This window comes from Pristiophorus japonicus, chromosome 19 (assembly GCF_044704955.1).
Source record: "Pristiophorus japonicus isolate sPriJap1 chromosome 19, sPriJap1.hap1, whole genome shotgun sequence".
NCBI lineage: Eukaryota > Metazoa > Chordata > Chondrichthyes > Pristiophoridae > Pristiophorus > Pristiophorus japonicus.
The window spans coordinates 50380447-50392952 of NC_091995.1; the positions used below are offsets into that span (position 1 = coordinate 50380447).

At 42.3% G+C, this 12506-nt stretch overlaps 9 non-coding genes across 9 annotated transcripts; all 9 read right to left on the reverse strand.

The window, feature by feature from the left end:
- Positions 1-1212: 1212 nt before the first annotated feature.
- trnag-ucc (transfer RNA glycine (anticodon UCC)) lies at positions 1213-1284 on the reverse strand. The gene has a single exon. It is a non-coding gene; the product is annotated as a tRNA-Gly (tRNA).
- A 3223-nt stretch (positions 1285-4507) lies between these two features.
- Positions 4508-4579, reverse strand: trnag-ucc (transfer RNA glycine (anticodon UCC)). The gene has a single exon. It is a non-coding gene; the product is annotated as a tRNA-Gly (tRNA).
- A 1906-nt stretch (positions 4580-6485) lies between these two features.
- On the reverse strand, positions 6486-6557 carry trnag-ucc (transfer RNA glycine (anticodon UCC)). Its single transcript has one exon. It is a non-coding gene; the product is annotated as a tRNA-Gly (tRNA).
- Positions 6558-7154: 597 nt separating this feature from the next.
- Positions 7155-7226, reverse strand: trnag-ucc (transfer RNA glycine (anticodon UCC)). Its single transcript has one exon. It is a non-coding gene; the product is annotated as a tRNA-Gly (tRNA).
- Positions 7227-8463: 1237 nt separating this feature from the next.
- trnag-ucc (transfer RNA glycine (anticodon UCC)) lies at positions 8464-8535 on the reverse strand. The gene has a single exon. It is a non-coding gene; the product is annotated as a tRNA-Gly (tRNA).
- A 588-nt stretch (positions 8536-9123) lies between these two features.
- Positions 9124-9195, reverse strand: trnag-ucc (transfer RNA glycine (anticodon UCC)). Its single transcript has one exon. It is a non-coding gene; the product is annotated as a tRNA-Gly (tRNA).
- A 586-nt stretch (positions 9196-9781) lies between these two features.
- Positions 9782-9853, reverse strand: trnag-ucc (transfer RNA glycine (anticodon UCC)). The gene has a single exon. It is a non-coding gene; the product is annotated as a tRNA-Gly (tRNA).
- A 1249-nt stretch (positions 9854-11102) lies between these two features.
- Positions 11103-11174, reverse strand: trnag-ucc (transfer RNA glycine (anticodon UCC)). Its single transcript has one exon. It is a non-coding gene; the product is annotated as a tRNA-Gly (tRNA).
- A 591-nt stretch (positions 11175-11765) lies between these two features.
- On the reverse strand, positions 11766-11837 carry trnag-ucc (transfer RNA glycine (anticodon UCC)). The gene has a single exon. It is a non-coding gene; the product is annotated as a tRNA-Gly (tRNA).
- Positions 11838-12506: the final 669 nt, after the last annotated feature.

The window sequence follows — 12506 nt, forward strand, 5'->3', positions numbered from 1 at the left end:
CCGCACAGTAATCCTGCAGCTTTTTCTGAAGCCGTTTTTGTTCCTTCTGATGCAACTCGACAGATTTGATGAAAGGTAATATCACATGTAATGCAAGATAGACAGATAAAAGAAGGCATCGAAGGAACCAGCTAAAAATTGCAATATTTTGCTCACAATTAAATGAATTCCAGATTCACACAATGTATGTCAAGTGTTAACTGGGTATTCTTCAACATTCTTCCCATTTTGTCTGCCTCTGCCCTCTCAGGGAGCAAATCCCCATAATTTAACTGGAAATGACTCACTGATGTTGTTGAGGAATTTGAAATACTGCTGCTTGACTTGCAGGGCCTGAGCCCAGCTGCAACATTGACGTCTATGGTGATTGACAGCTCATACTGTGAGTTCAGGTAGCACTGTCGCCAGTACATTATGACACATTGACTTTGCATTGCAAACATTCAAACATGACCCATTGAAAACAGGTTGCTAAACAAAATCCATGAGCTGCGGCTGTAAGAACTGCTTGCAACCAGAAGTTCAGTTCATTCTCAAGTAGAAATTGACAAATGCGATGGCTGGGAATCGAACGCAGGTCAACTGCTTGGAAGGGAACCATGCTTACCACTGCACCACCATCACACAGCTGAAAACAACCTTTGATAAACCGCACAGTAATCCTGCAGCTTTTTCTGAAGCCGTTTTTGTTCCTTCTGATGCAACTCGACAGATTTGATGAAAGGTAATATCACATGTAATGCAAGATAGACAGATAAAAGAAGGCATCGAAGGAACCAGCTAAAAATTGCAATATTTTGCTCACAATTAAATGAATTCCAGATTCACACAATGTATGTCAAGTGTCAACTGGGTATTCTTCAACATTCTTTCAATTTTGTCTGCCTCTGCCCTCTCAGGGAGCAATTCCCCAGAATTTAACTGGAAATGACTCACTGATGTTGTCAAAGAATTTGAAACACTGCTGCTTGACTTGCAGGGCCTGAGCCCAGCTGCAACATTGATGTCTATGGTGATTGACAGTTCATACTATGAATTCAGGCAGCACTGTCGCCAGCACATTATGACACATTGATGACACGTCGACTTTGCATTGCAAGCATTCAAACATGACCCTTTGAAAACAGGTTGCTCAACAAAATCCATGAGCTGCTGCTGGAAGAACTGCTTGCAACCAGAGGTTCATTTCATCCTCAAGTATAAATTGACAAATGTGATGGCTGGGAATCAAACCCAGCTCAACTGCTTGGAAGGCAACCATGCTTACCACTGCACCACCATCACACAGCTGAAAACAACCTTTGATAAACCACACAGTAATCCTGCAGCTTTTTCTGAAGCCGTTTTTGTTCCTTCTGATGCAACTCGACAGATTTGATGAAAGGTAACATCACATGTAATGCAAGATAGACAGATAAAAGAAGGCATCGAAGGAACCAGCTAAAAATTGCAATACTTTGCTCACAATTAAATGAATTCCTGATTCACACAATGTATGTCAAGTGTCAACTGGGTATTCTTCAACATTCTTTCCATTTTGTCTGCCTCTGCCCTCTCAGGGAGCAAATCCCCAAAAGTTAACTGGAAATGACTCACTGATGTTGTTGAGGAATTTGAAATACTGCTGCTTGACTTGCAGGGCCTGAGCCCAGCTGCATCATTGATGTCGATGGTGATTGACAGCTCATACTTTGAGTTCAGGTAGCACTGTCGCCAGTACATTATGACACATTGACTTTGCATTGCAAGCATTCAAACATGATCCTTTGAAAACAGGTTGCTCAACAAAATCCATGAGCTGCGGCTGTAAGAACTGCTTGCAACCAGAGGTTCAGTTCATTCTCAAGTAGAAATTGACAAATGCAATGGCTGGGAATCGAACGCAGGTCAACTGCTTGGAAGGCAACCATGCTTACCACTGCACCACCATCACACAGCTGAAAACAACCTTTGATAAACCGCACAGTAATCCTGCAGCTTTTTCTGAAGCCGTTTTTGTTCCTTCTGATGCAACTCGACAGATTTGATGAAAGGTAACATCACATGTAATGCAAGATAGACAGATAAAAGAAGGCATCGAAGGAACCAGCTAAAAATTGCAATATTTTGCTCACAATTAAATGAATTCCAGATTCACACAATGTATGTCAAGTGTCAACTGGGTATTCTTCAACATTCTTTCCATTTTGTCTGCCTCTGCCCTCTCAGGGAGCAATTCCCCAGAATTTAACTGGAAATGACTCACTGATGTTGTCAAAGAATTTGAAACACTGCTGCTTGACTTGCAGGACCTGAGCCCAGCTGCAACATTGACGTCTATGGTGATTGACAGTTCATACTATGAATTCAGGTAGCACTGTCGCCAGTACATTATGACACATTGATGACACGTCGACTTTGCATTGCAAGCATTCAAACATGACCCTTTGAAAACAGGTTGCTCAACAAAATCCAAGAGCTGCTGCTGGAAGAACTGCTTGCAACCATAGTCAACAGAAGTTCATTTCATTCTCAAGTAGAAATTGACAAATGCGATGGCTGGAATCGAACGCAGGTCAACTGCTTGGAAGGCCACCATGCTTACCACTGCACCACCATCACACAGCTGCAAACAACCTTTGATAAACCGCAGAGTAATCCTGCAGCTTTTTCTGAAGCCGTTTTTGTTCCTTCTGATGCAACTCGACAGATTTGATGAAAGGTAATATCACATGTAATGCAAGATAGACAGATAAAAGAAGGCATCGAAGGAACCAGCTAAAAATTGCAATATTTTGCTCACAATTAAATGAATTCCAGATTCACACAATGTATGTCAAGTGTCAACTGGGTATTCTTCAACATTCTTCCCATTTTGTCTGCCTCTGCCCTCTCAGGGAGCAAATCCCCATAATTTAACTGGAAATGACTCACTGATGTTGTTGAGGAATTTGAAATACTGCTGCTTGACTTGCAGGGCCTGAGCCCAGCTGCAACATTGATGTCTGTGGTGATTGACAGTTCATACTATGAATTCAGGTTGCACTGTCGCCAGTACATTATGACACATTGATGACACGTCGACTTTGCATTGCAAGCATTCAAACATGACCCTTTGAAAACAGGTTGCTCAACAAAATCCATGAATTGCTGCTGGAAGAACTGCTTGCAACGAGAGGTTCATTTCATCCTCAAGTATAAATTGACAAATGTGATGGCTGGGAATCGCACCCAAGTCAACTGCTTGGAAGGCAACCATGCTTACCACTGCTCCACCATCACACAGCTGAAAACAGCTTTTGATAAACCGCACAGTAATCCTGCAGCTTTTTCTGAAGCCGTTTTTGTTCCTTCTGATGCAACTCGACAGATTTGATGAAAGGTAACATCACATGTAATGCAAGACAGACAGATAAAAGAAGGCATCGAAGGAACCAGCTAAAAATTGCAATATTTTGCTCACAATTAAATGAATTCCAGGTTCACACAATGTATGTCAAGTGTCAACTGGGTATTCTTCAACATTCTTTCCATTTTGTCTGCCTCTGCCCTCTCAGGGAGCAAATCCCCAGAATTTAACTGGAAATGACTCACTGATGTTGTTGAGGAATTTGAAATACTGCTGCTTGACTTGCAGGGCCTGAGCCCAGCTGCAACATTGACGTCTATGGTGATTGACAGCTCATACTGTGAGTTCAGGTAGCACTGTCGCCAGTACATTATGACACATTGATTTTGCATTGCAAGCATTCAAACATGACCCTTTGAAAACAGGTTGCTCAACAAAATCCATGAGCTGCGGCTGTAAGAACTGCTTGCAACCAGAGTCATCAGAGGTTCATTTCAATCTCAAGTAGAAATTGACAAATGCGATGGCTGGGAATCGAACGCAGGTCAACTGCTTGGAAAGCAACCATGCTTACCACTGCACCACCATCACACAGCTGAAAACAAACTTTGATAAACCGCACAGTAATCCTGCAGCTTTTTCTGAAGCCGTTTTTGTTCCTTCTGATGCAACTCGACAGATTTGATGAAAGGTAACATCACATGTAATGCAAGATAGACAGATAAAAGAAGGCATCGAAGGAACCAGCTAAAAATTGCAATATTTTGCTCACAATTAAATGAATTCCAGATTCACACAATGTATGTCAAGTGTCAACTGGGTATTCTTCAACATTCTTTCAATTTTGTCTGCCTCTGCCCTCTCAGGGAGCAATTCCCCAGAATTTAACTGGAAATGACTCACTGATGTTGTCAAAGAATTTGAAACACTGCTGCTTGACTTGCAGGGCCTGAGCCCAGCTGCAACATTGACGTCTATGGTGATTGACAGTTCATACTATGAATTCAGGTAGCACTGTCGCCAGTACATTATGACACATTGATGACACGTCGACTTTGCATTGCAAGCATTCAAACATGACCCTTTGAAAACAGGTTGCTCAACAAAATCCATGAGCTGCTGCTGGAAGAACTGCTTGCAACCAGAGGTTCATTTCATCCTCAAGTATAAATTGACAAATGTGATGGCTGGGAATCGAACCCAGGTCAACTGCTTGGAAGGCAACCATGCTAACCACTGCACCACCATCACACAGCTGAAAGCAGCCTTTGATAAACCGCACAGTAATCCTGCAACTTTTTCTGAAGCCGTTTTTGTTCCTTCTGATGCAACTCGACAGATTTGATGAAAGGTAATATCACATGTAATGCAAGATAGACAGATAAAAGAAGGCATCGAAGGAACCAGCTAAAAATTGCAATATTTTGCTCACAATTAAATGAATTCCAGATTCACACAATGTATGTCAAGTGTCAACTGGGTATTCTTCAACATTCTTCCCATTTTGTCTGCCTCTGCCCTCTCAGGGAGCAAATCCCCATAATTTAACTGGAAATGACTCACTGATGTTGTTGAGGAATTTGAAATACTGCTGCGTGACTTGCAGGGCCTGAGCCCAGCTGCAACATTGACGTCTATGGTGATTGACAGTTCATACTATGAATACAGGTTGCACTGTCGCCAGTACATTATGACACATTGATGACACGTCGACTTTGCATTGCAAGCATTCAAACATGACCCTTTGAAAACAGGTTGCTCAACAAAATCCATGAGCTGCTGCTGGAAGAACTGCTTGCAACCATTGTCAACAGAGGTTCATTTCATTCTCAAGTAGAAATTGACAAATGTGATGGCTGGGAATCAAACCCAGCTCAACTGCTTGGAAGGCAACCATGCTTACCACTGCACCACCAATACACAGCTCAAAACAACCTTTGATAAACCGCACAGTAAACCTGCAGCTTTTTCTGAAGCCGTTTTTGTTCCTTCTGATGCAACTCGACAGATTTGATGAAAGGTAACATCACATGTAATGCAAGACAGACAGATAAAAGAAGGCATCGAAGGAACCAGCTAAAAATTGCAATACTTTGCTCACAATTAAATGAATTCCTGATTCACACAATGTATGTCAAGTGTCAACTGGGTATTCTTCAACAATCTTTCCATTTTGTCTGCCTCTGCCCTCTCAGGGAGCAAATCCCCAAAAGTTAACTGGAAATGACTCACTGATGTTGTTGAGGAATTTGAAATACTGCTGCTTGACTTGCAGGGCCTGAGCCCAGCTGCAACATTGATGTCGATGGTGATTGACAGCTCATACTTTGAGTTCAGGTAGCACTGTCGCCAGTACATTATGACACATTGACTTTGCATTGCAAGCATTCAAACATGACCCTTTGAAAACAGGTTGCTCAACAAAATCCATGAGCTGCGGCTGTAAGAACTGCTTGCAACCAGAGGTTCAGTTCATTCTCAAGTAGAAATTGACAAATGCGATGGCTGGGAATCGAACGCAGGTCAACTGCTTGGAAAGCAACCATGCTTACCACTGCACCACCATCACACAGCTGAAAACAAACTTTGATAAACCGCACAGTAATCCTGCAGCTTTTTCTGAAGCCGTTTTTGTTCCTTCTGATGCAACTCGACAGATTTGATGAAAGGTAACATCACATGTAATGCAAGATAGACAGATAAAAGAAGGCATCGAAGGAACCAGCTAAAAATTGCAATATTTTGCTCACAATTAAATGAATTCCAGATTCACACAATGTATGTCAAGTGTCAACTGGGTATTCTTCAACATTCTTTCAATTTTGTCTGCCTCTGCCCTCTCAGGGAGCAATTCCCCAGAATTTAACTGGAAATGACTCACTGATGTTGTCAAAGAATTTGAAACACTGCTGCTTGACTTGCAGGGCCTGAGCCCAGCTGCAACATTGACGTCTATGGTGATTGACAGTTCATACTATGAATTCAGGTAGCACTGTCGCCAGTACATTATGACACATTGATGACACGTCGACTTTGCATTGCAAGCATTCAAACATGACCCTTTGAAAACAGGTTGCTCAACAAAATCCATGAGCTGCTGCTGGAAGAACTGCTTGCAACCAGAGGTTCATTTCATCCTCAAGTATAAATTGACAAATGTGATGGCTGGGAATCGAACCCAGGTCAACTGCTTGGAAGGCAACCATGCTTACCACTGCACCACCATCACACAGCTGAAAACAGCCTTTGATAAACCGCACAGTAATCCTGCAGCTTTTTCTGAAGCCGTTTTTGTTCCTTCTGATGCAACTCGACAGATTTGATGAAAGGTAATATCACATGTAATGCAAGATAGACAGATAAAAGAAGGCATCGAAGGAACCAGCTAAAAATTGCAATATTTTGCTCACAATTAAATGAATTCCAGATTCACACAATGTATGTCAAGTGTCAACTGGGTATTCTTCAACATTCTTCCCATTTTGTCTGCCTCTGCCCTCTCAGGGAGCAAATCCCCATAATTTAACTGGAAATGACTCACTGATGTTGTTGAGGAATTTGAAATACTGCTGCGTGACTTGCAGGGCCTGAGCCCAGCTGCAACATTGACGTCTATGGTGATTGACAGTTCATACTATGAATTCAGGTTGCACTGTCGCCAGTACATTATGACACATTGATGACACGTCGACTTTGCATTGCAAGCATTCAAACATGACCCTTTGAAAACAGGTTGCTCAACAAAATCCATGAGCTGCTGCTGGAAGAACTGCTTGCAACCATTGTCAACAGAGGTTCATTTCATTCTCTAGTAGAAATTGACAAATGTGATGGCTGGGAATCAAACCCAGCTCAACTGCTTGGAAGGCAACCATGCTTACCACTGCACCACCATCACACAGCTCAAAACAACCTTTGATAAACCGCACAGTAAACCTGCAGCTTTTTCTGAAGCCGTTTTTGTTCCTTCTGATGCAACTCGACAGATTTGATGAAAGGTAACATCACATGTAATGCAAGATAGACAGATAAAAGAAGGCATCGAAGGAACCAGCTAAAAATTGCAATACTTTGCTCACAATTAAATGAATTCCTGATTCACACAATGTATGTCAAGTGTCAACTGGGTATTCTTCAACAATCTTTCCATTTTGTCTGCCTCTGCCCTCTCAGGGAGCAAATCCCCAAAAGTTAACTGGAAATGACTCACTGATGTTGTTGAGGAATTTGAAATACTGCTGCTTGACTTGCAGGGCCTGAGCCCAGCTGCAACATTGATGTCGATGGTGATTGACAGCTCATACTTTGAGTTCAGGTAGCACTGTCGCCAGTACATTATGACACATTGACTTTGCATTGCAAGCATTCAAACATGACCCTTTGAAAACAGGTTGCTCAACAAAATCCATGAGCTGCGGCTGTAAGAACTGCTTGCAACCAGAGGTTCAGTTCATTCTCAAGTAGAAATTGACAAATGCGATGGCTGGGAATCGAACGCAGGTCAACTGCTTGGAAGGCAACCATGCTTACCACTGCACCACCATCACACAGCTGAAAACAACCTTTGATAAACCGCACAGTAATCCTGCAGCTTTTTCTGAAGCCGTTTTTGTTCCTTCTGATGCAACTCGACAGATTTGATGAAAGGTAACATCACATGTAATGCAAGATAGACAGATAAAAGAAGGCATCGAAGGAACCAGCTAAAAATTGCAATATTTTGCTCACAATTAAATGAATTCCAGATTCACACAATGTATGTCAAGTGTCAACTGGGTATTCTTCAACATTCTTTCAATTTTGTCTGCCTCTGCCCTCTCAGGGAGCAATTCCCCAGAATTTAACTGGAAATGACTCACTGATGTTGTCAAAGAATTTGAAACACTGCTGCTTGACTTGCAGGGCCTGAGCCCAGCTGCAACATTGACGTCTATGGTGATTGACAGTTCATACTATGAATTCAGGCAGCACTGTCGCCAGTACATTATGACACATTGATGACACGTCGACTTTGCATTGCAAGCATTCAAACATGACCCTTTGAAAACAGGTTGCTCAACAAAATCCATGAGCTGCTGCTGGAAGAACTGCTTGCAACCAGAGGTTCATTTCATCCTCAAGTATAAATTGACAGATGTGATGGCTGGGAATCGAACCCAGGTCAACTGCTTGGAAGGCAACCATGCTTACCACTGCACCACCATCACACAGCTGAAAACAACCTTTGATAAACCGCACAGTAATCCTGCAGCTTTTTCTGAAGCCGTTTTTGTTCCTTCTGATGCAACTCGACAGATTTGATGAAAGGTAACATCACATGTAATGCAAGATAGACAGATAAAAGAAGGCATCGAAGGAACCAGCTAAAAATTGCAATATTTTGCTCACAATTAAATGAATTCCAGATTCACACAATGTATGTCAAGTGTCAACTTGGTATTCTTCAACATTCTTTCCATTTTGTCTGCCTCTGCCCTCTCAGGGAGCAATTCCCCAGAATTTGACTGGAAATGACTCACTGATGTTGTCAAAGAATTTGAAACACTGCTGCTTGACTTGCAGGGCCTGAGCCCAGCTGCAACATTGACATCTATGGTGATTGACAGTTCAGACTATGAATTCAGGTAGCACTGTCGCCAATACATTATGACACATTGATGACACGTCGACTTTGCATTGCAAGCATTCAAACATGACCCTTTGAAAACAGGTTGCTCAACAAAATCCATGAGCTGCTGCTGGAAGAACTGCTTGCAACCAGAGGTTCATTTCATCCTCAAGTATAAATTGACAAATGTGATGGCTGGGAATCGAACCCAGGTCAACTGCTTGGAAGGCAACCATGCTTACCACTGCACCACCATCACACAGCTGAAAACAATCTTTGATAAACCGCACAGTAATCCTGCAGCTTTTTCTGATGCCGTTTTTGTTCCTTCTGATGCAACTCGACAGATTTGATGAAAGGTAACATCACATGTAATGCAAGATAGACAGATAAAAGAAGGCATCGAAGGAACCAGTTAAAAATTGCAATATTTTTCTCACAATTAAATGAATTCCAGATTCACACAATGTTTGTCAAGTGTCAACTGGGTATTCTACAACATTCTTTCCATTTTGTCTGCCTCTGCCCTCTCAGGGAGCAAATCCCCAGAATTTGACTGGAAATGACTCACTGATGTTGTTGAGAAATTTGAAATACTGCTGCTTGACTTGCAGGGCCTGAGCCCAGCTGCAACATTGACGTCTATGGTGATTGATAGCTCATACTATGAATTCAGGTGGCACTGACGCCAGTGCATTATGACACATTGAATTTGCATTGCAAGCATTCAAACATGACCCTTTGAAAACAGGTTGCTCAACAAAATCCATGAGCTGCGGCTGGAAGAACTGCTTGCAACCAGAGTCATAAGAGGTTTATTTCATTCTCAAGTAGAAATTGACAAATGCGATGGCTGGGAATCGAACCCAGGTCAACTGCTTGGAAGGCAACCATGCTTACCACTGCACCACCATCACACAACTGAAAGCCACCTTTGATGAACCGCAGAGTAATCCTGCAGCTTTTTCTGAAGCCGTTTTTGTTCCTTCTGATGCAACTCGGCAGATTTGATGAAAGGTAACATCACATGTAATGCAAGATAGACAGATAAAAGAAGGCATCGAAGGAACCAGCTAAAAATTGCAATATTTTGCTCACAATTAAATGAATTCCAGATTCACACAATGTATGTCAAGTGTCAACTGGGTATTCTTCAACATTCTTTCCATTTTGTCTGCCTCTGCCCTCTCAGGGAGCAATTCCCCAGAATTTAACTGGAAATGACTCACTGATGTTGTCAAAGAATTTGAAACACTGCTGCTTGACTTGCAGGGCCTGAGCCCAGCTGCAACATTGACGTCTATGGTGATTGACAGTTCATACTATGAATTCAGATCGCACTGTCGCCAGGACATTATGAAACATTGATGACACGTCGACTTTGCATTGCAAGCATTCAAACATGACCCTTTGAAAACAGGTTGCTCAACAAAATCCATGAGCTGATGCTGCTGGAAGAACTGCTTGCAACCAGAGGTTCATTTCATCCTCAAGTATAAACTGACAAATGCGATGGCTGGGAATCGAACCCAGATTAACTGCTTGGAAGGCAACCATGCTTACCACTGCACCACCAACACACAACTGAAAACAACCTTTGATAAACCGCACAGTAATCCTGCAGCTTTTTCTGAAGCCGTTTTTGTTCCTTCTGATGCAACTCGACAGATTTGATGAAAGGTAACATCACATGTAATGCAAGATAGACAGATAAAAGAAGGCATCGAAGGAACCAGCTAAAAATTGCAATATTTTGCTCACAATTAAATGAATTCCAGATTCACACAATGTATGTCAAGTGTCAACTGGGTATTCTTCAACATTCTTTCTATTTTGTCTGCCTCTGCCCTCTCAGGGAGCAAATCCCCAGAATTTAACTGGAAATGACTCACTGATGTTGTTGAGGAATTTGAAACACTGCTGCTTGACTTGCAGGGCCTGAGCCCAGCTGCAACATTGACGTCTATGGTGATTGACAGCTCATACTATGAATTCAGGTGGCACTGACGCCAGTGCATTATGACACATTGACTTTGCATTGCAAGCATTCAAACATGACCCTTTGAAAACAGGTTGCTCAACAAAATCCATGAGCTGCGGCTGGAAGAACTGCTTGCAAACAGAGTCATAAGAGGTTTATTTCATTCTCAAGTATAAATTGACAAATGCGATGGCTGGGAATCGAACCCAGGTCAACTGCTTGGAAGGCAACCATGCTTACCACTGCACCACCATCACACAACTGAAAACAACCTTTGATGAACCGCAGAGTAATCCTGCAGCTTTTTCTGAAGCCGTTTTAGTTCCTTCTGATGCAACTCGGCAGATTTGATGAAAGGTAACATCACATGTAATGCAAGATAGACAGATAAAAGAAGGCATCGAAGGAACCAGCTAAAAATTGCAATATTTTGCTCACAAGTAAATGAATTCCAGATTCACACAATGTATGTCAAGTGTCAACTGGGTATTTTTCAACATTCTTTCCATTTTGTCTGCCTCTGCCCTCTCAGGGAGCAATTCCACAGAATTTAACTGGAAATGACTCACTGATGTTGTCAAAGAATTTGAAACACTGCTGCTTGACTTGCAGGGCCTGAGCCCAGCTGCAACATTGACGTCTATGGTGATTGACAGTTCATACTATGAATTCAGATCGCACTGTCGCCAGTACATTATGAAACATTGATGACACGTCGACTTTGCATTGCAAGCATTCAAACATGACCCTTTGAAAACAGGTTGCTCAACAAAATCCATGAGCTGATGCTGCTGGAAGAACTGCTTGCAACCAGAGGTTCATTTCATCCTCAAGTATAAACTGACAAATGCGATGGCTGGGAATCGAACCCAGGTCAACTGCTTGGAAGGCAACCATGCTTACCACTGCACCACCAACACACAACTGAAAACAGCCTTTGATAAACCGCACAGTAATCCTGCAGCTTTTTCTGAAGCCGTTTTTGTTCCTTCTGATGCAACTCGGCAGATTTGATGAAAGGTAACATCACATGTAATGCAAGATAGACAGATAAAAGAAGGCATCGAAGGAACCAGCTAAAAATTGCAATATTTTGCTCACAATTAAATGAATTCCAGATTCACACAATGTATGTCAAGTGTCAACTGGGTATTCTTCAACATTCTTTCCATTTTGTCTGCCTCTGCCCTCTCAGGGAGCAATTCCCCAGAATTTAACTGGAAATGACTCACTGATGTTGTCAAAGAATTTGAAACACTGCTGCTTGACTTGCAGGGCCTGAGCCCAGCTGCAACATTGACGTCTATGGTGATTGACAGTTCATACTATGAATTCAGATCGCACTGTCGCCAGGACATTATGAAACATTGATGACACGTCGACTTTGCATTGCAAGCATTCAAACATGACCCTTTGAAAACAGGTTGCTCAACAAAATCCATGAGCTGATGCTGCTGGAAGAACTGCTTGCAACCAGAGGTTCATTTCATCCTCAAGTATAAACTGACAAATGCGATGGCTGGGAATCGAACCCAGATTAACTGCTTGGAAGGCAACCATGCTTACCACTGCACCACCAACACACAACT